Here is a 26,595-nt window from a genome sequence, read left to right on the forward strand (position 1 = left end):
AGAAGGCCAGGTACCCTACACCATAACAGGGGGTATGAAATTTGACTTGTCTACTTAAAGATCACCCAAATCTGATAACAAGGTCAATTAGGTCCCTGGGTGGGATTGAACCACCAACCTTTTGGTTAATAGCCATACATACTAACTGATTGCGCCACAGAGACACTTTGCAAAAGTTCATACTGACAAAGGCTAATAAGCATTCATCTAAAACGTTTCCTAGAAAAACTTTAAAAAGTCAATAATCTGGAGAGTTTTTGTAAGATGTTTCTTCCATCAACCAACGAAGAAACACATTGGTACTTTCCCATGATGAGTGAGTGCTTCAGGATCTCCTGAACTTACATGTGCAGCAGAGTACTGCAATGGAAGCATGCTGGGCCCATAACCCAGAGGTAGGCAGATTGAAACTATCCTCTGCTATATGCATTTTTTGTTTGTTAATTAAAGTAATCCAAAACTGGGATTGATATTTTGGCTCTTTTATTTTTACTTAAAGTACAATAACTTTTACCATTTTAATTTGTTTTAATAGTATATTGACAGTATTGTTTTCTTTCAAAAATCCACTTCATTTTCTTTACCCTATTATTAAAATGGTAATTGACAAAAACAAACTACATTGTCACCAGAAGAGCAATACAAAATGTACAAGTGATATATTAAAATCATCTTTCCAGCTTGAATTTCAATGATGCATTGGGGCAACGATTTTGTGAGAAACATCTTCACCCTTAAATAAAGATTTTCTTAATTCCTTACCTGTGTGCTAATTAGATATCACCTTGTTTTCATATTAAACAGACTTCCACATGAGAAAGCAGCAAGGATGCAGTGGCGTTAATGTTTCCTGGTGTCAACCTGTATTATTTCAGTAGACATTGAAATGAGGATGCATCTTGCTGCCTTTCCAATGAAGCAAGTTTAATTTAGTAATAGGTGAAAAACCATCCTTACAAAGGTGTTAATCAGAGACTTGGCTTTGTGGACACTTTTCAGAGAACAAATTTGTTAGCATAAAAATAAAGCCAGAAAATAAAGAGCTGTTTAATCACTCAATTGGATTTTTCTGCCAGCATATTTTTTTTCTCTGCAACCCACTGCTAAATTGTGCTTCCTAGCTGTTTTTTATAAAATCACTGAATCAAATCTAACTCTGATTACATCAGAGAAGGCCAAGTACCCTACACCATAACAGGGGGTTTGAAATTTTGACTTGTCTACTTAAAGATCACCAAAATCTGATAACAAGGTCAATTAGGTCCCTGGGTGGGATTGAACCACCAACCTTTTGGTTAATAGCCGTACATACTAACTGATTGCGCCACAGAGACACTTTGCAAAAGTCCATTCTGACAAAGGCTAATAAGCATTCATCTAAAACGTTTCCTAGCAAAACTTTAAAAAGTCAATAAACTGGAGAGTTTTTGTAAGATGTTTCTTCCATCAACCAACGAAGAAACACATTGGTACTTTCCCATGATGAGTGAGTGCTTCAGGATCTCTTGCACTTACATGTGCAGCAGAGTACTGCAATGGAAGCATGCTGGGCCCATAACCCAGAGGTAGGCAGATTGAAACTATCCTCTGCTATATGCATTTTTTTTTGTTAATTAAAGTAATCCAAAACTGGGACTGATATTTTGTCTCTTTTATTTTTACTTAAAGTACAATAACTTTTACCATTTTAATTTGTTTTAATAGTATATTGACAGTATTGTTTTCTTTCAAAAATCCACTTCATTTTCTTTACCCTATTATTAAAATGGTAATTGACAAAAACAAACTACATTGTCACCAGAAGAGCAATACAAAATGTACAAGTGATATATTAAATTCATCTTTCCAGCTTGAATTTCAATGATGCATTGGGTCAACAATTTTGTGAGAAACATCTTCACCCTTAAATAAAGATTTTCTTAATTCCTTACCTGTGTGCTAATTAGATATCACCTTGTTTTCACATTAAACAGACTTCCACATGAGAAAGCAGCAAGGATGCAGTGGCGTTAATGTTTCCTGGTGTCAACTTGTATTATTTCAGTAGACATTGAAATGAGGATGCATCTTGCTGCCTTTCCAATGAAGCAAGTTTAATTTAGTAATAGGTGAAAAACCATCCTTACAAAGGTGTTAATCAGAGACTTGGCTTTGTGGACACTTTTCAGAGAACAAATTTGTTAGCATAAAAATAAAGCCAGAAAATGAAGAGCTGTTTAATCACTCAATTGGATTTTTCTGCCAGCATATTTTTTTTCTCTGCAACCCACTGCTAAATTGTGCTTCCTAGCTGTTTTTTATAAAATCACTGAATCAAATCTAACTCTGATTACATCAGAGAAGGCCAGGTACCCTACACAATAAGAGGGGGTTTGAAATTTTGACTTGTCTACTTAAATATCACCAAAATCTGATCACAAGGTCAATTACGTCCCTGGGTGGGATTGAACCACCAACCTTTTGGTTAATAGCCGAACACACTAACTGATTGCGCCACAGAGACACTTTGCAAACAATACATATTGACAAAGGCTAATAAGCATACATCTAGAACGTTTCCTAGAAAAACATTAAAAAATCAATAATCTGGAGAGTTTTTGTAAGATGTTTCTTCCATCAACCAATGAATAAACACATTGGTACTTTCCCATGATGAGTGAGTGCTTCAGGATCTCTTGAACTTACATGTGCAGAAGAGTACTGCAATGGAAGCATGCTGGGCCCATAACCCAGAGGTAGGCAGATTGAAACTATCCTCTGCTATATGCATTTTTTTTTTGTTAATTAAAGTAATCCAAAACTGGGATTGATATTTTGTCTCTTTTATTTTTACTTAAAGTACAATAACTTTTACCATTTTAATTTGTTTTAATAGTATATTGACAGAATTGTTTTCTTTCAAAAATCCACTTCATTTTCTTTACCCTATTATTAAAATGGTAATTGACAAAAACAAACTACATTGTCACCAGAAGAGCAATACAAAATGTACAAGTGATATATTAAAATCATCTTTCCAGCTTGAATTTCAATGATGCATTGGGTCAACGATTTTGTGAGAAACATCTTCACCCTTAAATAAAGATTTTCTTAATTCCTTACCTGTGTGCTAATTAGATATCACCTTGTTTTCACATTAAACAGACTTCCACATGAGAAAGCAGCAAGGATGCAGTGGCGTTAATGTTTCCTGGTGTCAACCTGTATTATTTCAGTAGACATTGAAATGAGGATGCATCTTGCTGCCTTTCCAATGAAGCAAGTTTAATTTAGTAATAGGTGAAAAACCATCCCTACAAAGGTGTTAATCAGAGACTTGGCTTTGTGGACACTTTTCAGAGAACAAATTTGTTAGCATAAAAATAAAGCCAGAAAATGAAGAGCTGTTTAATCACGCAATTTGATTTTTTTGCCAGCATATTTCTTTTTCTCTGCAACCCACTGCTAAATTGTGCTTCCTAGATGTTTTTATAAAATCACTGAATCAAATCTAACTCTGATTACATCAGAGAAGGCCAGGTACCCTACACCATAACAGGGGGTATGAAATTTGACTTGTCTACTTAAAGATCACCAAAATCTGACAACAAGGTCAATTAGGTCCCTGGGTGGGATTGAACCACCAACCTTTTGGTTAATAGCCATACATACTAACTGTTTGCGCCAAAGAGAAACTTTGCAAAAGTTCATACTGACAAAGGCTAATAAGCATTCATCTAAAACGTTTCCTAGAAAAACTTTAAAAAGTCAATAATCTGGAGAGTTTTTGTAAGATGTTTCTTCCATCAACCAACGAAGAAACACATTGGTACTTTCCCATGATGAGTGAGTGCTTCAGGATCTCTTGCACTTACATGTGCAGCAGAGTACTGCAATGGAAGCATGCTGGGCCCATAACCCAGAGGTAGGCAGATTGAAACTATCCTCTGCTATATGCATTTTTTTTTTGTTAATTAAAGTAATCTAAAACTGGGATTGATATTTTGGCTCTTTTATTTTTACTTAAAGTACAATAACTTTTACCATTTTAATTTGTTTTAATAGTATATTGACAGTATTGTTTTCTTTCAAAAATCCACTTCATTTTCTTTACCCTATTATTAAAATGGTAATTGACAAAAACAAACTACATTGTCACCAGAAGAGCAATACAAAATGTACAAGTGATATATTAAAATCATCTTTCCAGCTTGAATTTCAATGATGCATTGGGGCAACGATTTTGTGAGAAACATCTTCACCCTTAAATAAAGATTTTCTTAATTCCTTACCTGTGTGCTAATTAGATATCACCTTGTTTTCATATTAAACAGACTTCCACATGAGAAAGCAGCAAGGATGCAGTGGCGTTAATGTTTCCTGGTGTCAACCTGTATTATTTCAGTAGACATTGAAATGAGGATGCATCTTGCTGCCTTTCCAATGAAGCAAGTTTAATTTAGTAATAGGTGAAAAACCATCCCTACAAAGGTGTTAATCAGAGACTTGGCTTTGTGGACACTTTTCAGAGAACAAATTTGTTAGCATAAAAATAAAGCCAGAAAATGAAGAGCTGTTTAATCACGCAATTTGATTTTTTTGCCAGCATATTTCTTTTTCTCTGCAACCCACTGCTAAATTGTGCTTCCTAGATGTTTTTATAAAATCACTGAATCAAATCTAACTCTGATTACATCAGAGAAGGCCAGGTACCCTACACCATAACAGGGGGTATGAAATTTGACTTGTCTACTTAAAGATCACCAAAATCTGACAACAAGGTCAATTAGGTCCCTGGGTGGGATTGAACCACCAACCTTTTGGTTAATAGCCATACATACTAACTGTTTGCGCCAAAGAGAAACTTTGCAAAAGTTCATACTGACAAAGGCTAATAAGCATTCATCTAAAACGTTTCCTAGAAAAACTTTAAAAAGTCAATAATCTGGAGAGTTTTTGTAAGATGTTTCTTCCATCAACCAACGAAGAAACACATTGGTACTTTCCCATGATGAGTGAGTGCTTCAGGATCTCTTGCACTTACATGTGCAGCAGAGTACTGCAATGGAAGCATGCTGGGCCCATAACCCAGAGGTAGGCAGATTGAAACTATCCTCTGCTATATGCATTTTTTTTTTGTTAATTAAAGTAATCTAAAACTGGGATTGATATTTTGGCTCTTTTATTTTTACTTAAAGTACAATAACTTTTACCATTTTAATTTGTTTTAATAGTATATTGACAGTATTGTTTTCTTTCAAAAATCCACTTCATTTTCTTTACCCTATTATTAAAATGGTAATTGACAAAAACAAACTACATTGTCACCAGAAGAGCAATACAAAATGTACAAGTGATATATTAAAATCATCTTTCCAGCTTGAATTTCAATGATGCATTGGGGCAACGATTTTGTGAGAAACATCTTCACCCTTAAATAAAGATTTTCTTAATTCCTTACCTGTGTGCTAATTAGATATCACCTTGTTTTCATATTAAACAGACTTCCACATGAGAAAGCAGCAAGGATGCAGTGGCGTTAATGTTTCCTGGTGTCAACCTGTATTATTTCAGTAGACATTGAAATGAGGATGCATCTTGCTGCCTTTCCAATGAAGCAAGTTTAATTTAGTAATAGGTGAAAAACCATCCTTACAAAGGTGTTAATCAGAGACTTGGCTTTTTGGACACTTTTCAGAGAACAAATTTGTTAGCATAAAAATAAAGCCAGAAAATAAAGAGCTGTTTAGTCACTCAATTGGATTTTTCTGCCAGCATATTTTTTTTCTCTGCAACCCACTGCTAAATTGTGCTTCCTAGCTGTTTTTATAAAATCACTGAATCAAATCTAACTCTGATTACATCAGAGAAGGCCAAGTACCCTACACCATAACAGGGGGTTTGAAATTTTGACTTGTCTACTTAAAGATCACCAAAATCTGATAACAAGGTCAATTAGGTCCCTGGGTGGGATTGAACCACCAACCTTTTGGTTAATAGCCGTACATACTAACTGATTGCGCCACAGAGACACTTTGCAAAAGCCCATACTGACAAAGGCTAATAAGCATTCATCTAAAACGTTTCCTAGCAAAACTTTAAAAAGTCAATAAACTGGAGAGTTTTTGTAAGATGTTTCTTCCATCAACCAACGAAGAAACACATTGGTACTTTCCCATGATGAGTGAGTGCTTCAGGATCTCTTGCACTTACATGTGCAGCAGAGTACTGCAATGGAAGCATGCTGGGCCCATAACCCAGAGGTAGGCAGATTGAAACTATCCTCTGCTATATGCATTTTTTTTTGTTAATTAAAGTAATCCAAAACTGGGATTGATATTTTGTCTCTTTTATTTTTACTTAAAGTACAATAACTTTTACCATTTTAATTTGTTTTAATAGTATATTGACAGTATTGTTTTCTTTCAAAAATCCACTTCATTTTCTTTACCCTATTATTAAAATGGTAATTGACAAAAACAAACTACATTGTCACCAGAAGAGCAATACAAAATGTACAAGTGATATATTAAATTCATCTTTCCAGCTTGAATTTCAATGATGCATTGGGTCAACAATTTTGTGAGAAACATCTTCACCCTTAAATAAAGATTTTCTTAATTCCTTACCTGTGTGCTAATTAGATATCACCTTGTTTTCACATTAAACAGACTTCCACATGAGAAAGCAGCAAGGATGCAGTGGCGTTAATGTTTCCTGGTGTCAACTTGTATTATTTCAGTAGACATTGAAATGAGGATGCATCTTGCTGCCTTTCCAATGAAGCAAGTTTAATTTAGTAATAGGTGAAAAACCATCCTTACAAAGGTGTTAATCAGAGACTTGGCTTTGTGGACACTTTTCAGAGAACAAATTTGTTAGCATAAAAATAAAGCCAGAAAATGAAGAGCTGTTTAATCACTCAATTGGATTTTTCTGCCAGCATATTTTTTTTCTCTGCAACCCACTGCTAAATTGTGCTTCCTAGCTGTTTTTTATAAAATCACTGAATCAAATCTAACTCTGATTACATCAGAGAAGGCCAGGTACCCTACACAATAAGAGTGGGTTTGAAATTTTGACTTGTCTACTTAAATATCACCAAAATCTGATCACAAGGTCAATTACGTCGCTGGGTGGGATTGAACCACCAACCTTTTGGTTAATAGCTGAACACACTAACCGATTGCGCCACAGAGACACTTTGCAAACAGTACATACTGACAAAGGCTAATAAGCATACATCTAGAACGTTTCCTAGAAAAACATTAAAAAATCAATAATCTGGAGAGTTTTTGTAAGATGTTTCTTCCATCAACCAATGAATAAACACATTGGTACTTTCCCATGATGAGTGAGTGCTTCAGGATCTCTTGCACTTACATGTGCAGCAGAGTACTGCAATGGAAGCATGCTGGACCCATAACCCAGAGGTAGGCAGATTGAAACTATCCTTTGCTATATGCATTTTTTTTTTGTTAATTTAAGTAATCAAAACTGGGATTGATATTTTTGCTCTTTTATTTTTACTTAAAGTACAATAACTTTTACCATTTTAATTTGTTTTAATAGTATATTGACAGTATAGTTTTCTTTCAAAAATCCACTTAATTTTCTTTACCCTATTATTAAAATGGTAATTGACAAAAAAAACGACATTGTCACCAGAAGAGCAATACAAAATGTACAAGTGATATATTAAAATCATCTTTCCAGCTTGAATTTCAATGATGCATTGGGGCAACAATTTTGTGAGAAACATCTTCACCCTTAAATAAAGATTTTCGTAATTTCTTACCTGTGTGCTAATTAGATATCACCTTGTTTTCACATTAAACAGACTTCCACATGAGAAAGCAGCAAGGATGCAGTGGCGTTAATGTTTCCTGGTGTCAACCTGTATTATTTCAGTAGACATTGAAATGAGGATGCATCTTGCTGCCTTTCCAATGAAGCAAGTTTAATTTAGTAATAGGTGAAAAACCATCCCTACAAAGGTGTTAATCAGAGACTTGGCTTTGTGGACACTTTTCAGAGAACAAATTTGTTAGCATAAAAATAAAGCCAGAAAATGAAGAGCTGTTTAATCACGCAATTTGATTTTTTTGCCAGCATATTTCTTTTTCTCTGCAACCCACTGCTAAATTGTGCTTCCTAGATGTTTTTATAAAATCACTGAATCAAATCTAACTCTGATTACATCAGAGAAGGCCAGGTACCCTACACCATAACAGGGGGTATGAAATTTGACTTGTCTACTTAAAGATCACCAAAATCTGATAACAAGGTCAATTACGTCCCTGGGTGGGATTGAACCACCAACCTTTTGGTTAATAGCCGTACATACTAACTGATTGCGCCACAGAGACCCTTTTACTTGCCTTACAGAGCAGCTCTGGAGCTGTTACAGTGCCCAGCTGCTGCAAGAAATCAGCTTGAATGCTTAAGCGGCTGGGGCATAGCCAACATGAGCCCCACACCGAAGGAGGGTGGAGGTGTTTAATGCGAACTAGGGGTCATCCAAGCGCCGCAAAAGGCCGCCATGCCCTGCACACCCCTTTTCTCTTTTCATATGCAGACGAGGGTTGAAGCCAACTTTGACCCACTGCTTGGATGACATCACCATATGCAAATCCATCTGCTGCAGGCCTTCCCCCAGGAATGCTTGCACTAGTTGTTGCATTTGGTTTGTTGTTTGGGGGTGCTTCAGTATTAGGCAGCCTTCTGCCCTCCCATGTTCATCTGAAAATATGTGTTCTCCCTGCAGTTGTTGTCCCCAGATGAGAGTTCCCTTGTGCTGCCTCAGTTGAATCTCCTTTACTTGACAGAGATGTGCCTGAGCAGCGGCCCTCCCCAGCTCTATCCCAAATCATACTTATTTTGCATAGGAGATACCATGGTCATGAAGATTGTTCTCCCAGGGTGAGGTTCATTCATTGCATTCTGGGTATGCTGACCCCTATGATTTCCCCAAATGTGGGAAACTCGACTGCATTATTTGTGGTAGTGGGGGACTGTGTTTGTGCTTTCCTCTGGTCAGCTCTGGTAAAAGTCAGATTTCTTTGTCTCAGATCTTCCTCTAGCCTTGTTCTTTTTTCTAGAGTTCCCTTGCGCTGCCTCAGTTGGATCTCCTTCACTTGACAGGGGGGTACCCGAGCAGCAACCCTCCCCAGCTCTAGCCCAACTCCTACTTACCTGCCAGGTGAGATACTATGATCATGAAGGTGCTTCTCCCAGGGCAAGGCTCACCCATTGCACTCTGGGTGTGCTGCTCCTGCGATTTCCCCAAATGTGGGAAACTTGACTGCATAATTTGTGTTTCCCCTGGTCGGCTCTCGTATAATTCAGATCTCTTTGTCTCAGGTCTCTCTCCAGCCTAGTTTGCTGTCTGTTTCCACTTCTCTTTTCTTGAGCCGCTCCCTTCTATGCAGTTGCGCACTATCCTGACCTCTCCCGTCTGCTTACTTTGTGCCTTCCAACGCACAATGCATGCTACAGGTAGTGCTGCAGGGCCCACACCCTTTTACATGCTTTACAGAGCAACTCTGGAGCTGTTACAGTGCCCAGCTGCTGCAAGAAATCATCTTGAATGCTTCAGGGGCTGGGGCATAGCCAACATGAGCCCCACACCGAAGGAGGGGTCATCCAAGCGCCACAAAAGGACACCATGCCCTGCACATCCCTTTTTTCTTTTCATATGCAGACGAGGGTTGAAGCCAACTTTGACCCACTGCTTGGATGACATCACCATATGCAAATCAATCTGCTGCAGGCCTTCCCCCAGGAATGCTTGCACTAGTTGTTGCATTTGGTTTGTTGTTTGGGGGTGCTTCAGTATTAGGCAGCCTTCTGCCCTCCCATGTTCATCTGAAAATATGTGTTCTCCCTGCAGTTGTTGTCCCCAGATGAGAGTTCCCTTGTGCTGCCTCAGTTGAATCTCCTTTACTTGACAGAGATGTGCCTGAGCAGCGGCCCTCCCCAGCCCTATCCCAAATCATACTTATTTTGCATAGGAGATACCATGGTCATGAAGATTGTTCTCCCAGGGTGAGGTTCATTCATTGCATTCTGGGTATGCTGACCCCTGTGATTTCCCCAAATGTGGGAAACTCGACTGCATTATTTGTGGTAGTGGGGGACTGTGTTTGTGCTTTCTTCTGGTCAACTCTGGTAAAAATCAGATTTCTTTGTCTCAGATCTTCCTCTAGCCTTGTTCCTCTTTCGAGAGTTCCCTTGTGCTGCCTCAGTTGGATCTCCTACACTTGACAGGGGGGTACCCGAGCAGCGACCCTCCCCAGCTCTAGCCCAACTCATTCTTACCTGCCAGGTGAGAAACTATGATCATGTAGGTGCTTCTCCCAGGGCAAGGCTCACCCATTGCACTCTGGGTGTGCTGCCCCTGTGATTTCCCCAAATGTGGGAAACTTGACTGCATAATTTGTGTTTCCCCTGGTCGTCTCTCGTATAATTCAGATCTCTTTGTCTCAGGTCTCTCTCCAGCCTAGTTTGCTGTCTGTTTCCACTTCTCTTTTCTTGAGCCGCTCCCTTCTATGCCCTTGCGCACTATCCTGACTTCTCCCGTCTGCTTACTTTGTGCCTTCCAACACACAATGCAAACTACAGGTAGTGCTGCAGGGCCAACACCCTTTTACTTGCCTCACAGAGCAGCTCTGGAGCTGTTACAGTACCCAGCTGCTGCAAGAAATCAGCTTGAATGCTTCAGGGGCTGGGGCATTGCCAACATGAGCCCCACACCGAAGGAGGGTGGAGATGTTTAATGTGAACTAAGGGTCACCCAAGCGCCGCAAAAGGCCGCCATGCCCTGCATGCCCCTTTTCTCTTTTCATATGCAGACGAGGGTTGAAGCCAACTTTGACCCACTGCTTGGATGGCATTACCATATGCAAATCAATCTGCTGCAGGCCTTCCCCCAGGAATGCTTGCACTAGTTGTTGCATTTGGTTTGTTGTTTGGGGGTGCTTCAGTATTAGGCAGCCTTCTGCCCTCCCATGTTCATCTGAAAATATGTGTTCTCCCTGCAGTTGTTGTCCCCAGATGAGAGTTCCCTTGTGCTGCCTCAGTTGAATCTCCTTTACTTGACAGAGATGTGCCTGAGCAGCGGCCCTCCCCAGCCCTATCCCAAATCATACTTATTTTGCATAGGAGATACCATGGTCATGAAGATTGTTCTCCCAGGGTGAGGTTCATTCATTGCATTCTGGGTATGCTGACCCCTGTGATTTCCCCAAATGTGGGAAACTCGACTGCATTATTTGTGGTAGTGGGGGACTGTGTTTGTGCTTTCTTCTGGTCAACTCTGGTAAAAATCAGATTTCTTTGTCTCAGATCTTCCTCTAGCCTTGTTCCTCTTTCGAGAGTTCCCTTGTGCTGCCTCAGTTGGATCTCCTTCACTTGACAGGGGGGTACCCGAGCAGCGACCCTCCCCAGCTCTAGCCCAACTCCTACTTACCTGCCAGGTGAGATACTATGATCATGTAGGTGCTTCTCCCAGGGCAAGGCTCACCCATTGCACTCTGGGTGTGCTGCCCCTGTGATTTCCCCAAATGTGGGAAACTTGACTGCATAATTTGTGTTTCCCCTGGTCGTCTCTCGTATAATTCAGATCTCTTTGTCTCAGGTCTCTCTCCAGCCTAGTTTGCTGTCTGTTTCCACTTCTCTTTTCTTGAGCCGCTCCCTTCTATGCCCTTGCGCACTATCCTGACTTCTCCCGTCTGCTTACTTTGTGCCTTCCAACACACAATGCAAACTACAGGTAGTGCTGCAGGGCCCACACCCTTTTACTTGCCTCACAGAGCAGCTCTGGAGCTGTTACAGTACCCAGCTGCTGCAAGAAATCAGCTTGAATGCTTCAGGGGCTGGGGCATTGCCAACATGAGCCCCACACCGAAGGAGGGTGGAGATGTTTAATGCGAACTAAGGGTCACCCAAGCGCCGCAAAAGGCCGCCATGCCCTGCACGCCCCTTTTCTCTTTTCATATGCAGACGAGGGTTGAAGCCAACTTTGACCCACTGCTTGGATGACATCACCATATGCAAATCCATCTGCTGCAGGCCTTCCCCCAGGAATGCTTGTACTAGTTGTTGCATTTGGTTTGTTGTTTGGGGGTGCTTCAGTATTAGGCAGCCTTCTGCCCTCCCATGTTCATCTGAAAATATGTGTTCTCCCTGCAGTTGTTGTCCCCAGATGAGAGTTCCCTTGTGCTGCCTCAGTTGAATCTCCTTTACTTGACAGAGATGTGCCTGAGCAGCGGCCCTCCCCAGCCCCATCCCAAATCATACTTATTTTGCATAGGAGATACCATGGTCATGAAGATTGTTCTCCCAGGGTGAGGTTCATTCATTGCATTCTGGGTATGCTGACCCCTGTGATTTCCCCAAATGTGGGAAACTCGACTGCATTATTTGTGGTAGTGGGGGACTGTGTTTGTGCTTTTCTCTGCTCAGCTCTGGTAAAAGTCAGATTTCTTTGTCTCAGATCTTCCTCTAGCCTTGTTCTTCTTTCGAGAGTTCCCTTGTGCTGCCTCAGTTGGATCTCCTTCACTTGACAGGGGGGTGCCCGAGCAGCGACCCTCCCCAGCTCTAGCCCAACTCCTACTTACCTGCCAGGTGAGATACTATGATCAGGAAGGTGCTTCTCCCAGGGCAAGGCTCACCCATTGCACTCTGGGTGTGCTGCTCCTGCGATTTCCCCAAATGTGGGAAACTTGACTGCATAATTTGTGTTTCCTCTGGTCGGCTCTCGTATAATTCAGATCTCTTTGTCCCAGGTCTTTCTCCAGCCTAGTTTGCTGTCTGTTTCCACTTCTCTTTTCTTGAGCCGCTCCCTTCTATGCCCTTGCGCACTATCCTGACCTCTCCCGTCTGCTTACTTTGTGCCTTCCAATGCACAATGCATACTACAGGTAGTGCTGCAGGGCCCACACCCTTTTACATGCTTTACAGAACAGCTCTGGAGCTGTTACAGTGCCCAGCTGCTGCAAGAAATCATCTTGAATGCTTCAGGGGCTGGGGAATAGCCAACATGAGCCCCACACCGAAGGAGGGTGGAGATGTTTAATGCGAATTAAGGGTCATCCAAGCGCCACAAAAGGACGCCATGTCCTGCACATCCCTTTTTTCTTTTCATATGCAGACGAGGGTTGAAGCCAACTTTGACCCACTGCTTGGATGACATCACCATATGCAAATCCATCTGCTGCAGGCCTTCCCCCAGGAATGCTTGTACTAGTTGTTGCATTTGGTTTGTTGTTTGGGGGTGCTTCAGTATTAGGCAGCCTTCTGCCCTCCCATGTTCATCTGAAAATATGTGTTCTCCCAGCAGTTGTTGTCCCCAGATGAGAGTTCCCTTGTGCTGCCTCAGTTGAATCGCCTTTACTTGACAGAGATGTGCCTGAGCAGCGGCCCTCCCCAGCCCTATCCCAAATCATACTTATTTTGCATAGGAGATATCATGGTCATGAAGATTGTTCTCCCAGGGTGAGGTTCATTCATTGCATTCTGGGTATGATGACCCCTGTGATTTCCCCAAATGTGGGAAACTCGACTGCATTATTTGTGGTAGAGGGGGACTGTGTTTGTGCTTTCCTCTGGTCAGCTCTGGTAAAAGTCAGATTTCTTTGTCTCAGATCTTCCTCTAGCCTTGTTCTTCTTTCGAGAGTTCCCTTGTGCTGCCTCAGTTGGATCTCCTTCACTTGACAGGGGGGTGCCCGAGCAGCGACCCTCCCCAGCTCTAGCTCAACTCCTACTTACCTGCCAGGTGAGAAACTATGATCAGGAAGGTGCTTCTCCCAGGGCAAGGCTCACCCATTGCACTCTGGGTGTGCTGCCCCTGTGATTTCCCCAAATGTGGGAAACTTGACTGCATTATTTGTGGTAGTGGGGGACTGTGTTTGTGCTTTCTTCTGGTCAACTCTGGTAAAAATCAGATTTCTTTGTCTCAGATCTTCCTCTAGCCTTGTTCCTCTTTCGAGAGTTCCCTTGTGCTGCCTCAGTTGGATCTCCTTCACTTGACAGGGGGGTACCCGAGCAGCGACCCTCCCCAGCTCTAGCCCAACTCCTACTTACCTGCCAGGTGAGATACTATGATCATGTAGGTGCTTCTCCCAGGGCAAGGCTCACCCATTGCACTCTGGGTGTGCTGCCCCTGTGATTTCCCCAAATGTGGGAAACTTGACTGCATAATTTGTGTTTCCCCTGGCCGTCTCTCGTATAATTCAGATCTCTTTGTCTCAGGTCTCTCTCCAGCCTAGTTTGCTGTCTGTTTCCACTTCTCTTTTCTTGAGCCGCTCCCTTCTATGCCCTTGCGCACTATCCTGACTTCTCCCGTCTGCTTACTTTGTTCCTTCCAACACACAATGCAAACTACAGGTAGTGCTGCAGGGCCCACACCCTTTTACTTGCCTCACAGAGCAGCTCTGGAGCTGTTACAGTACCCAGCTGCTGCAAGAAATCAGCTTGAATGCTTCAGGGGCTGGGGCATTGCCAACATGAGCCCCACACCGAAGGAGGGTGGGGGTGTTTAATGCGAACTAAGGGTCATCTTGAACTTGAACCGTTTTATATACGTGTTCAAAGATTTAAAATGGGTCTCACCGAACCGTCCGGTTTCGGTACCACAAACATTGTGGAATAGTAACCCCTTCCTTGTTGAAGGAGGGGTACCTTGACTATCACCTGCTGCAAATACAGCTTGTGAATTTGCCTCTATCACAGCCTCCCTGTCCAAGGGAGATGTTGGCAAGGCAGATTTTAGGAAACGGCGAGGGGGAGACGTCTCGAATTCCAGCTTGAATCCCTGAGACACTACTTGTAGAATCCAGGGATCCACCTGTGAGCAAGCCCACTGATTGCTGAAGCACTTGAGACGGGCCCCCACCGCACCTGGCTCCACCAGTGGAGCCCCAGCGTCATGCTGTGGACTTAGCGGAAGCGGGGGAGGACTTTTGTTCCTGGGAACTGGCTGTATATATATATATATATGCACACACACTCATGTATATACATGTATACACAAATACACGTATGTACATGTTTATGTATGTATAATACACTGAGTACATTATATTTATGAATTAATTGCTTCCCGATTCTGCAGCAGCATCATCAGCACCATCAGTGTTACTCACAGTCACTTCACACTGACTGCTGCACAACACATCACTTAATTTCCGGGCCGCCCGCCACCTGGTGAAGAGACATGGGAGATGAAGGACCAGCAGTGCCACGTTGAGCGGAAGTATTGTGATTTAGTTACCCACACACTCCTTGTGACACCTGCTCCCCGTCTGCCCTCCCACCCGCCGCCTGCCATCCGGAACCCGCACTGACAAGTAAGTCTCAGCAGAATGTGTCTGCCGGCGGCTCCCAGTCCCCCCTAGAGGAACACTGCCAGTGGTGTGGCAGCCGCGGCACACTAGGACTGAGAGACCGCAGCGGGAGGAAAGCACCGGTGGGCGGGAGGAGAGCATAGGCGGACATCACCACGTCACATTGCAAGGTGACACCAGTCCCCCCAGTGAGGCCGCCGACGAATGCACTCAGCATAGTATTAGCAGCAGGCAGAGGGGGGGCGGGCGCAGCGGTGGTGGGAGGTACGGAAATGAGCTACAGGCTAGGCTCCACCGATCACACACTCAGCGATCACTGTGCCACAGCAAGTGTAGCGTGCAGCGGTGCTGGACATTAGGGAGTGCCTGTGCGCACCAGGCACCCCCTGTACGCACGCCTATGCGCTACCACCCCCCATATGCCACACTACATCACTATGCTATAGCCCTCCCATATGCTGCACTTCATAGTTACACTATACCCCCCATACAACATACTACATCACCACAGTACACTACTCACAATAAAATTAAAACATCCCAGTTCCTCATTCTTAATGAGCTCACGTGAGTTCTCTCCCCAACGGAGCTCCAGACCAAGTAACAATGAAGACACCAGCAGCGTGTAGGGGGCAGGCCTGGTCCACTTGTCAGGAGAGAGCAGTCACTGGAGGGTAAGAAGGGGACGGGGCCTAGTCCTACAGACGGGAGAGAGCACAGACAGGAGAGAGCAAGGTACAGGGGTAGAAGGGGACGGCTGATGTGAAGAAGGGGGCGGGGGCCTATTCTTGCATCCTTTCAAAATTCGACTTTTTAAAATTCGACATTTGACAAATTCGACTTTTCTGCAATGGTACAAATGCGGCAATTCAACAAAAGTATATTCAATTGAAGTTTGTAAATTCGACAACAGTGCTTTTAAACAGTAAATTCGTCATTTTCAATCCGCCACACTTTGCAGGCGGAATCTAATAAAAAATAATATTTTTTTGGGGTAATAGCATATCTATTTATATTAGAAGGGATTAGGTACTTGGTTTGTCTTTTTTGGAGGCACAAGTATTATTTATATATTTTTTAAAAGATTATTATTATTATTTTTTTTTTTTTAAATGGAATGTGAAAAACCCGGAAAAGAAAAATTGCGTGGGGTCCCCCCTCCAAAGCATAACCAGCCTCGGGCTCTTCGATCCGGTCCTGGTTCTAAAAATCCGGGGGAAAAACGGACAGGGGATCCCCCGTATTTTTAAAACCAGCTCCGGGCTCTGCGCCTGGTGCTGGTGCAAAAAATACGGGGGACAAAAAGAGTAGGGTCCCCCATTATTTTTACACCAGCATCGGGCTCCACTAGCTGGACAGATAATGCCACAGCCGGGGGTCACTTTTATACAGTGCCCTGCGGCCGTCGCATTAAATATCCAACTAGTCACCCCTGGCCGGGGTACCCTGGGGGAGTGGGGACCCCTTCAATCAAGGGGTCCCCCCCCAGCCACCCAAGGGCCAGGGGTGAAGCCCGAGGCTGTCCCCCCCATCCAAGGGCTGCGGATGGGAGGCTGATAGCCTTGAGAAAATTGAAAGAATATTGTTTTTTCCAGTAGTACTACAAGTCCCAGCAAGCCTCCCCCGCAATCTGGTACTTTGAGAACCACAAGTACCAGCATGCGGGAGAAAAACGTGCCCGCTGGTACCTGTAGTTCTACTGGGGGAAAAATACCCAAATAAAAACAGGACACAGACACCGTGAAAGTATAACTTTATTTCACACCTGCCGACACACACATACTTACCTATGTTGACACGAAGCAGTCGGTCCTCTTCTCCAAGTAGAATCCACGGGTACCTGAAAATAAAAGATAATTATACTCACCTGATCCAGGTTCCAGATTAACTCCACGTACTTGGCAAAACAACAAACCGAACACCCGGACCAGACGGACTGAAAGGGGTCCCATGTTTACACATGGGACCCCTTTCCACGAATGCAGACATCCGAATCTCGCGGGTATCCGACAGCGGGATGATGACGTTCGGGGCGCGCTCGGGTTAGCCGAGCAAGGCGGGAAGGTTCGAACCTGCCTCGGACCCATGTAAAATGGGTGAAGTTCGGGGGGTCCGGATTCCGACGAACCGAACCCACTCATCACTAGTATGTACGTGTGTGTCAGGTGCCGTGCGCGTACGTACGTGTGTGTCAGGTGTCGTGCGTGTACGTGTGTGTGTGTGTGTGTGTGTCAGGTGGCGCGTACCTACATGTGTGTATGTCAGGTGCTGTGCATGTGTGTACGTACACGCGTGTATGTGTCAGGTGCCGCGTGTGTGTGTGTGTGTGCCAGTGTGCCAGGAGCCACGCGTGTACATGCGTGAGGGTGTCAGGAGCCGCACGTATACGTACATACGTGTAGGTTTCAGGTGCCGCGCGTATACATACGTGTGTGTGTCAGGAGCCGAGCGCGTACGTACATGTGTGTGTGTCAGGAGCAACGCGCGTGTGTGTCAGGAGCCACACGTGTGCATGCGTGTGTGTGTCAGGTGCCACACATGTACGTACGTGTGTGTGTGTGTGTTTGTGTCAGGTGCCGCGCGTGTACGTGTGTGTGTCAAGTGCCGCGTGTGTACGTACGTATGTGTGTGCCTGGAGCCGCGCGTGTACATACATGTGTGTGTGTGTGTCTCAGGTGCTGTACGTGTATGTGTGTGTCTCAGGTGCTGCACGTGTATATGTGTGTATTTCAGGTGCTGCATTTGTATGTGTCAGCTGCCACGTGGGTGTCAGGTGTTGAGCGTGTATGTGTTTGTGTCAGCTGTCGCATCTGTATGTGTGTGACTGTCAGGTGCTGCGCGTGTATGTGTGTTTCAGGTGCTGTTCATGTATGTGGGAGTGGCAGGTGCTGCATGTGTATATATGTGTGAGTGGCAGGTGCTGCGTGTGTATACGAGTGTGTGTGAGGTGCTGCGAGTGTATGTGTGTGTTAGGTGCTCTGAGTGTATATGATTGTGTGTCAGGTGCTGTGCGTGTGTGCGTTAAATGCCACATGTATATATGTGTGTCAGGTGCTGCGTGTGTGTGTGTGTGTGTGTCAGGTGCTGCATGTTTGTATGTGTGTGTGTGTGTGTGTCAGGTGCTGCATGTCTGTATGTGTGTGTGTGTCAGGCGCTGCATGTCTGTGTGTGTGTGTGTGTGTGTGTGTCAGGTGCTGCATGTATGTATATGTGTGTGGGTGTGTCAGGTGATGCATGTCTGTGTGTGGGTGTGTCAGGTGATGCATGTGTGTGTGTGTGTGTGTGGGTGTGTCAGGTGCTGCATGTCTGTGTGTGTGTGTGTGTGGGTGTGTGTGTCTGTCAGGTGCTGCATGTGTGTGTCAGGTGCTGCATGTCTGCGTGTGTGTGTGTCAGGCGCTGTATGTCTGCGTGTGTGTGTCAGGCGCTGCATATCTGTGTCAGGTGCTGTGTGTGTGTGTGTGTGTGTGCGTGTCTGTCAGGTGCTGCGTGTCTGCGTGTGTGTCAGGCGCTGCGTGTCTGCGTGTGTGTCAGGCGCTGCGTGTCTGCGTGTGTCAGGCGCTGCGTGTCTGCGTGCGTGTCAGGCGCTGCGTGTGTGTCAGGCGCTGCGTGTGTGTCAGGCGCTGCGTGTGTGTCAGGCGCTGCGTGTCTGCGTGTGTGTCAGGCGCTGCGTGTGTGTCAGGCGCTGCGTGTCTGCGTGTGTGTCAGGCGCTGCGTGTCTGCGTGTGTGTCAGGCGCTGCGTGTGTGTCAGGCTCTGCGTGTGTCAGGCGCTGCGTGTGTGTCAGGCGCTGCGTGTCTGCGTGTGTGTCAGGCGCTGCGTGTCTGCGTGTGTGTCAGGCGCTGCGTGTCTGCGTGTGTGTCAGGCGCTGCGTGTCTGCGTGTTTGTGTGTCAGGTGCTGCGTGTGTGTGTCAGGTGCTGCGTGTGTGTGTGTCAGATGCTGCGTGTCTGCGTGTGTGTTAGGTGCTGCGTGTGAGTATGTCAGGTGCTGCTTGTGTCAGGAGCATGTGAGTGTCAGGTGCGTGTGTGTGTCAGGCGCTGCGTGTGTCAGGCGCTGCGTGTGTCAGGAGCTGCCTGTGCGTGTGCGTGTGTGTCAGGCGCTGCCTGTGTGTCAGGCGCTGCGTGTCTGTGTGTGTCAGGCGCTGCGTGTCTGTGTGTGTCAGGCGCTGCGTGTCTGTGTGTGTCAGGCGCTGCGTGTGTGCCAGGCGCTGCCTGTGCGTGTGTGCCAGGCGCTGCCTGTGCGTGTGTGTCAGGCGCCGCATGTCTGTCAGGCGCCGCGTGTCTGTCAGGCGCCGCGTGTGCGTCAGGCGCCGCGTGTGCGTCAGGCGCCGCGTGTGCGTCAGGCGCCGCGTGTCTATGTGCGTCAGGCGCCGCGTGTGTGCGTGTGTGTCAGGTCCGTGTGAGTGTCAGGTGCTGCGTCTGTGTGTGCGTGTGTCAGGTGCTGCGTGTGTGTCAGGTGCTGCGTGTGAGTGTATGCGCGTGTGTCAGGTCCGTGTTAGTGTCAGGTGCTGTGTGTGTGTGTGTCAGGTGCTGTGTGTGTGCGTGTGTGTCAGGTGCTGTGTGTGTGTGTGTGTGTGTGTGTGTGTCAGGTGCTGTGTGTGTGCGTGTGTCAGGCGCTGCATATTAGTATGCGTGTCAGGCGTTGCATGTCTGTGTGTGTCAGGCGCTGCGTGTCTGGGGGGGGTGGCCGGACACACAGCAGAGAGGGGGTGGGGGTGGCTGGACACACAGCAGAGAGGGGAGGGTGACCGGACACACGGCAGGGAGGGGAGGGGGTGGCCGAACACAGCAGGAAGAGGGGGGAGTTGCCGAACACACAGCAGGGGAGGGGAGGGGATGGTGGCTAGACAAACAGCAGGGGAGGGGAGGGGGGGGAGGGTAGGCCGGACACACAGCAGGTGAGGGGGGGGGTGGCTGGACACACAGCAGGGAGGGGGGGTAGGCAGGACACACAGCAGGGGAGGGTGGCCGGACAAACAGCAGGGAGAGAGGGGGGGGGTAGGCCGGACACACAGCAGGGGAGGGGGGGTGGCTGGACACACAGCAGGTGAGGGGGGGCTGGACACACAGCAGGTGAGGGGGGGGGCTGGACACACAGCAGGTGAGGGGGGGGGCCTGGACACACAGCAGGTGAGGGGGGGGCTGGACACACAGCAGGTGAGGGGGGGGGCTGGACACACAGCCGGTGGGGGGGGGGCTGGACACGCAGCAGGTGAGTGGGGGGGGGCTGGACACGCAGCAGGTGAGGGGGGGTAGGCCGGACACACAGCAGGGGAGGGGAGGGTGGCCGGACACACAGCAGGGGAGGGGAGGGTGGCCGGACACACAGCAGGGGAGGGGAGGGTGGCCGGACAAACAGCAGGGGAGGGGAGGGTGGCCGGACAAACAGCAGGGAGGGGGGGGGTAGGCCGGACACACAGCAGGGAGGGGGGGGGTAGGCCGCCGGACACACAGCAGGGGAGGGGAGGGTGGCCGGACAAACAGCAGGGAGGGGGGGGTAGGCCGGACACACAGCAGGTGAGGGGGGGGGTGGCTGGACACACAGCAGGTGAGGGGGGGGTCTGGACACACAGCAGGGAGGGGGGGGGTAGGCCGGACAAACAGCAGGGAGGGGGGGGGGGGTAGGCCGGACACACAGCAGGGAGGGGGGGGGGGGGGGCTGGACACAGCAGGGGGGGGGGTAGGCCAGACACACAGCAGGTGAGGGGGGGGGTGGCTGGACACACAGCAGGGAGGGGGGGGTAGGCCGGACACACAGCAGGTGAGGGGGGGGGGGCTGGACACACAGCAGGTGAGGGGGGGGGGGGCTGGACACACAGCAGGTGAGGGGGGGGGGTAGGCCGGACACACAGCAGGTGAGGGGGGGGGTGGCTGGACACACAGCAGGGAGGGAAGGGGGTAGGGGGGTGGCCTTATTATAATAACCGTGTGGGGGAGGAGTCTGCGGCGGTGGGTGAATGAGATGTGGGGGCAGGCTGCTAAGGGTGCAGGGGACTCTACTCATGGTTTTGGTAGACATAAGGATGCCTAATTACAAGTTCCCGTTTAGCCACTGCATCAAGCTACCTGAGGTTTGCAATTCAGGATTGTCATTACCAATTTCAGACGTTGCCGTTTGGTCTGTCCACGGCTCCGAGGATTTTCACCAGGGTGATGGTGGAAATGATGGTTCTCCTTCGCAAGCAAGGAGTCACAATTATGCCGTACTTGGATGATCTCCTGATAAAGGCGAGATCCAGGGACCAGTTGGTGCAAAACATCTACTCTCCCTGACAGTTCTTCAACAACATGGTTGGCTCCTAAACTTGCCAAAATCGCAGTTGGTCCCAATGACGCGGTTGTTGTTTCTGGGAGTCATACTGGACACAGAAGAGGCTTTCTTCCAGTGGAAAGGCTATGGAGTTCCAGAGTCTGGTCAAACAAATTCTGAAACCAGCAAGAGTGTTAATCCATCAATGCATTCTGTTGCTGGGGAAGATGGTTGCGGCCTACGAGGCCATTCAGTTTGGCAGGTTCCATGCCAGAGTGTTCCAGTGGGACCTGTTGGACAAGTGGTCCGGATCCCACCTACACATGCACCGGAGGATAATCCTGTCTTCCAAGACCAGAATCTTACTCCATTGGTGGCTGCACAGTTCTCACCTCCTAGAGGGGCGATGGTTCGGGATCCAGGACTGGATCCTAGGGACCATGGATGCAACCCTCCGAGGCTGGGGAGCAGTCACACAGGGGGAAAACATCCAAGGAAGATGGTCAAGTCAGGAAAGTTTTCTCCACATAAATGTTCTGGAGTTAAGGGCCATTTAATAACTGCAGACACAGTACGCACTGGGACGGGTGCCCAGCATCCTCTACGGACTAAGAGAAAAGGATTTACCGGTAGGTATTAAAATCCTATTTTCTCTAACGTCCTAGAGGATGCTGGGGACTCCGTAAGGACCATGGGGATAGATAGGCTCCGCAGGAGACATGGGTACTTTAAGAAAGACTTTAGTTCTGGGTGTGCACTGGCTCCTCCCTCTATGCCCCTCCTCCAGACCTCAGTTTGATACTGTGCCCAGTGGAGACTGGGTGCTTTTCAGGAGCTCTCCTGAGCTTTCTGACAGAAAGTATTTTGTTTGGTTTTTAATTTTCAGGGAGCACTGCTGGCAACAGACTCCCTCATCGAGGGACTGAGGGGAGAGAAGCAGCCCTACTCTCTGAGTTGCAAGGTCCAGCTTCTTAGGCTACTGGACACCATTAGCTCCAGAGGGATTGGTACGCAGGATCTCACCCTCGCCGTCCGTCCCAGAGCCGCGCCTCCGTCCCCCTTGCAGAGCCGGAAGATAGAAGCCGGGTGAGTATGAGAAGAAAAGAAGACTTCAGAGGCGGCAGAAGACTTCATGATCTTCACTGAAGTAACGCACAGCACTGCAGCTGTGCGCCATTGCTCCCATACACCTCACACACTCCGGTCACTGTAAGGGTGCAGGGCGCAGGGGGGGGGGGGCACCCTGGGCAGCAATATAAACCTTTTTTTGGCAAAAATATAACACATATACAGCGGGGCACTGTATATATGTATGAGCCCCCGCCAATTTTACAGTTTAAGCGGGACAGAAGCCTGCCGCCGAGGGTGCGGGGCTTCTCCCTCAGCACTCACCAGCGCCATTTTTTCTCCACAGCACCGCTGAGAGGAAGCTCCCCGGACTCTCCCCTGCTTATACCACGGTAGACAAGAGAGTTGAAAAGAGGGGGGGGGCACATAATTTGGCGCAAATTACATACAGCAGTACTACTGGGCAAACATTAAGTTACTGTGTATTCCTGGGTTATATAGCGCTGGGGTGTGTGCTGGCATACTCTCTCTCTGTCTCTCCAAAGGGCCTTGTGGGTAAACTGTCTTCAGAAAAAGCATTCCCTGTGTGTGTGGTGTGTCCGTACACGTGTGTCGACATGTCTGAGGAAGAAGGCTATATTAGAGAGGAGCAGGAGCAAATGAATGTGGTGTCTCCGCCGACAGCTGATTGGATGGATATGTGGAATGTTTTAAATGCTAGTGTAAACTCATTGCACAAAAGATTAGACAAGGCTGAAGCTTTGGGACAGTCAGGGTCTCAACCCATGCCTGATCCTATGTTGCAGGGACTGTCAGGGTCTCATAAGCGCCCACTATCCCAGATTGTTGACACAGATACAGACACGGATTCTGACTCCAGTGTCGATTACGATGATGCAAAGTTACAGCCAAAATTGGCAAAATCCATTCGATATATGATTATGGCAATAAAAGATGTTTTGCACATCAGAGAGGAACCCCCTGTCCCTGACAAGAGGGTACATATGTACAAGGTGAAAAAGCCTGAGGAAACCTTTGAGGGGGTCACACGAGCTGAACGAGATATGTGAAAAAGCTTGGGAATCTCCAGATAAAAGACTGCAGATTTCCAAAAGGATTCTTATGGCGTATCTTTCCCATCAATGGATAGGTTACGATGGGAATCCTCCCCTAGGGTGGACAAAGCATTAACACGCTTATCCAAGAAGGTAGCCCTCCCGTCCCAGTATACGGCTACCCTCAAAGAGTCTGCTGACCGCAAACAGGAGATTACCCTGAAGTCCATTTATACACATTCAGGTACCTTACTCAGACCGGCAATTGCGTCGGCCTGGGTGTGTAGTGCTGTAGCGGCATGGACGGATACCTTATCTGAGGGGATGGATACCCTAGATAAGGATACTATTTTATTGACCCTGGGGCATATAAGAGATGCTGTCCTATATATGTGTGTATGCAAACTACAGGTGGTGCTGCAGGGCTCACACCCTTTTACTTGTCTTGTAAAGCAACTCTGGAGCTGTTTCTGGGTCCAGCTGCTGCAAGAAATCAGCTTGAATGCTTCAGGGGCTGGGGCATGGCCAACATGAGCCCACACTGATGGGGGGTGGGGGTGTATAAAGCGATTTAGGGGTCATCCAAGCGCAACCCCACAAAGGCCGCCATGCCCTGCGTGACCCTTTTCTCTTTTCATATGCAGACGAGGGTTGCAGCCAACTATGCCCACTGCTTGGATGACATCACTATATGCAAATCCATCTGCTGCAGGCCTTCCCCCAGGAATGCTTGCAGTAGTTGTTGCATTTGGTTTGTTGTTTGGGGGTGCTTCAGTATTAGGCAGCCTTCTGCCCTCCCACATTCGTCTGAAAATGTGTTCTCCTTGCAGTTGTTGTTCCCAGATGAGAGTTCCCTTGTGCTTCCTCAGTTGAATCTCCTTAACTTGACAGGGGTGTGCCCGTGCAGCCGCCCTCCACAGCCCTATCCCAACACATACTTATCTTGCATATGAGATCTCTTGATCATGAAGATAGTTCTCACAGGGTGAGGTTCATCCATTACATTTTAAAGTAGGAAGGTACAAATTACATATTCAAATTACATATATGTGCTGGATTCAAATGTTTCCCCCCTTCCTTTCTCAATTGTGCCCATCAGCAGCTATTCTAATGTTGCTGCCAATGGGTGTGACGCATTCATTTCTTCTGTGGGGTACACTGGACTCCACAAGGATTCACATTGTATATGTACACCAGAGTAGGATCTTGATCTGAGGCACCAACAGGCTCAAAGCTTTTGACTGTTCCCAAGATGCTCAGCGCCCCCTCCTCTATAACCTCGCTTCCATGAACAGGGAGCTCAGTTTGTAGTTGGTGCCTTCAGTAGCAGGCCACTTAACAGGGGGCTGCCTCAGGCAGCCTATTCTTAGCTATTAATTTTGGCAAGAAAAGAAGAACTTTTTTTTATAAGAATCTACAAGGGCTGCAGCAGGCTAGGTCTAATAGACCTCTTTACTGCAGCTCCATCACTCCCAGTGGCGCAGTATACTCCCGTGCCCCGGTTGCTGGGTCACTGCAGCGGAGGCTCCGGTTTCTTCCTAAGGTCAGTCACACACACACACCGCCCTCCGGGATCACGAGGCCGCTGATGGGGGCGGGCCGTGTGCGCACTGGCGTGGACACTGATTACTGGGCAGCCGCTCCACTAGCCACCAGGGACAGTTAAGGAGCACAGCTCTGGGGTTTTTTCTCCTATATTAACCCCATTTTGTACTACCCGCAGTGCATTGTGATAGGTAATGGGGCCTGATTCAGGTTGGATCGCAATCCAACTGCAAAAACTGCGAAGAGCATACGCCTACATTTTCTGCGGCACCCCGCAGATAATGCGATCACCTCTGCCTGTGAATCGGTGAAGGGGGGGGGGGGGGGGTCAACAACACTCCATTTCCAAGTCGGAGATGGAGCGGTGCGGGGGCACGGTTTCAAAATGGGGTCGGCAACGGAGAAACAGGAGGCGTGGTCAGAGCAGCTGCATGACATCACATGGGCCGGACTCTGCCAGTGGAGCCCCAGCGTCATGAGGTAGATTTTGTAGAGGCCGGGGAGGACTTCTGTTCCTGGGAACTAGCTGTGTTGTGCAGCTTTATTCCTCTGCCCCTACCTCTGGCAAGAAAGGACGCACCTCGCACTTTCTTGTTTCTTTGTGACCGAAAGGACTGCATTTGATAATGCGGAGCTTTCTTATGCTGTGAGGGAACATAAGGTAAAAAATTTGATTTTCCAACTGTAGCTGTGCGTGTTAATGCTTTGTCCATCCTACGGGAGGATTTCCATCGTAACCTATCCGTTGATGGAATAGGATACGCCATAAGAATCCTTTTGGAAATCTGCAGTCTTTTATCTGGAGATTCCCAAGCTTTTTCACATAACTCGTTCAGCTCGTGTGACCCCCTCAAAGGTTACCTCAGGCTTCTTTCCCTTGTACATATGTACCCTCTTGTCAGGGACAGGGGGTTCCTCTGTGATGTGCAAAACATCTTTTATTGCCATAATCATATATCGAATGGATTTTGCCAATTTTGGCTGTAACTTTGCATCATCGTAATCGACACTGGAGTCAGAATCCGTGTCGGTATCTGTGTCAACAATCTGGGATAGTGGGCGCTTATGAGACCCTGACAGTCCCTGCAACATAGGATCAGGCATGGGTTGAGTCCCTGACTGTCCCAAAGCTTCAGCCTTGTCTAATCTTTTGTACAATGAGTTTACACTAGCATTTAAAACATTCCACATATCCATCCAATCAGGTGTCAGCGGAGACACCACATTCATTTGCTCCCGCTCCTCTCTAATATAGCCTTCTTCCTCAGACATGTCGACACACGTGTACCGACACACCACACACACAGGGAATACTTTTTCTGAAGACAGTTTCCCCACAAGGCCCTTTGGAGAGA

General features: G+C 47.1%; 10 non-coding genes and 1 pseudogene across 10 annotated transcripts; all 11 read left to right on the forward strand.

Annotated features, from left to right (window-relative positions):
- Positions 1-8,850: 8,850 nt before the first annotated feature.
- LOC134970566 (U1 spliceosomal RNA) lies at positions 8,851-9,014 on the forward strand. The gene has a single exon (XR_010189865.1). It is a non-coding gene; the product is annotated as a U1 spliceosomal RNA (small nuclear RNA).
- Positions 9,015-9,166: 152 nt separating this feature from the next.
- Positions 9,167-9,329, forward strand: LOC134970788 (U1 spliceosomal RNA). The gene has a single exon (XR_010190048.1). It is a non-coding gene; the product is annotated as a U1 spliceosomal RNA (small nuclear RNA).
- Positions 9,330-9,975: 646 nt separating this feature from the next.
- LOC134970603 (U1 spliceosomal RNA) lies at positions 9,976-10,139 on the forward strand. Its single transcript, XR_010189895.1, has one exon. It is a non-coding gene; the product is annotated as a U1 spliceosomal RNA (small nuclear RNA).
- A 152-nt stretch (positions 10,140-10,291) lies between these two features.
- Positions 10,292-10,454, forward strand: LOC134970954 (U1 spliceosomal RNA). The gene has a single exon (XR_010190156.1). It is a non-coding gene; the product is annotated as a U1 spliceosomal RNA (small nuclear RNA).
- A 671-nt stretch (positions 10,455-11,125) lies between these two features.
- On the forward strand, positions 11,126-11,289 carry LOC134970604 (U1 spliceosomal RNA). The gene has a single exon (XR_010189896.1). It is a non-coding gene; the product is annotated as a U1 spliceosomal RNA (small nuclear RNA).
- Positions 11,290-11,441: 152 nt separating this feature from the next.
- LOC134970916 (U1 spliceosomal RNA) lies at positions 11,442-11,604 on the forward strand. The gene has a single exon (XR_010190136.1). It is a non-coding gene; the product is annotated as a U1 spliceosomal RNA (small nuclear RNA).
- A 671-nt stretch (positions 11,605-12,275) lies between these two features.
- On the forward strand, positions 12,276-12,439 carry LOC134970627 (U1 spliceosomal RNA). The gene has a single exon (XR_010189915.1). It is a non-coding gene; the product is annotated as a U1 spliceosomal RNA (small nuclear RNA).
- Positions 12,440-12,591: 152 nt separating this feature from the next.
- Positions 12,592-12,754, forward strand: LOC134970769 (U1 spliceosomal RNA). The gene has a single exon (XR_010190031.1). It is a non-coding gene; the product is annotated as a U1 spliceosomal RNA (small nuclear RNA).
- Positions 12,755-13,425: 671 nt separating this feature from the next.
- LOC134970698 (U1 spliceosomal RNA) lies at positions 13,426-13,589 on the forward strand. Its single transcript, XR_010189974.1, has one exon. It is a non-coding gene; the product is annotated as a U1 spliceosomal RNA (small nuclear RNA).
- A 152-nt stretch (positions 13,590-13,741) lies between these two features.
- Positions 13,742-13,904, forward strand: LOC134970660 (U1 spliceosomal RNA). The gene has a single exon (XR_010189942.1). It is a non-coding gene; the product is annotated as a U1 spliceosomal RNA (small nuclear RNA).
- Positions 13,905-14,056: 152 nt separating this feature from the next.
- On the forward strand, positions 14,057-14,198 carry LOC134970946 (U1 spliceosomal RNA; annotated as a pseudogene).
- The last annotated feature ends 12,397 nt before the right edge of the window (positions 14,199-26,595 follow it).

The sequence above is a fragment of the Pseudophryne corroboree genome, chromosome 11, assembly GCF_028390025.1.
Source record: "Pseudophryne corroboree isolate aPseCor3 chromosome 11, aPseCor3.hap2, whole genome shotgun sequence".
In the NCBI taxonomy this organism is placed as follows: Eukaryota; Metazoa; Chordata; class Amphibia; order Anura; family Myobatrachidae; genus Pseudophryne; species Pseudophryne corroboree.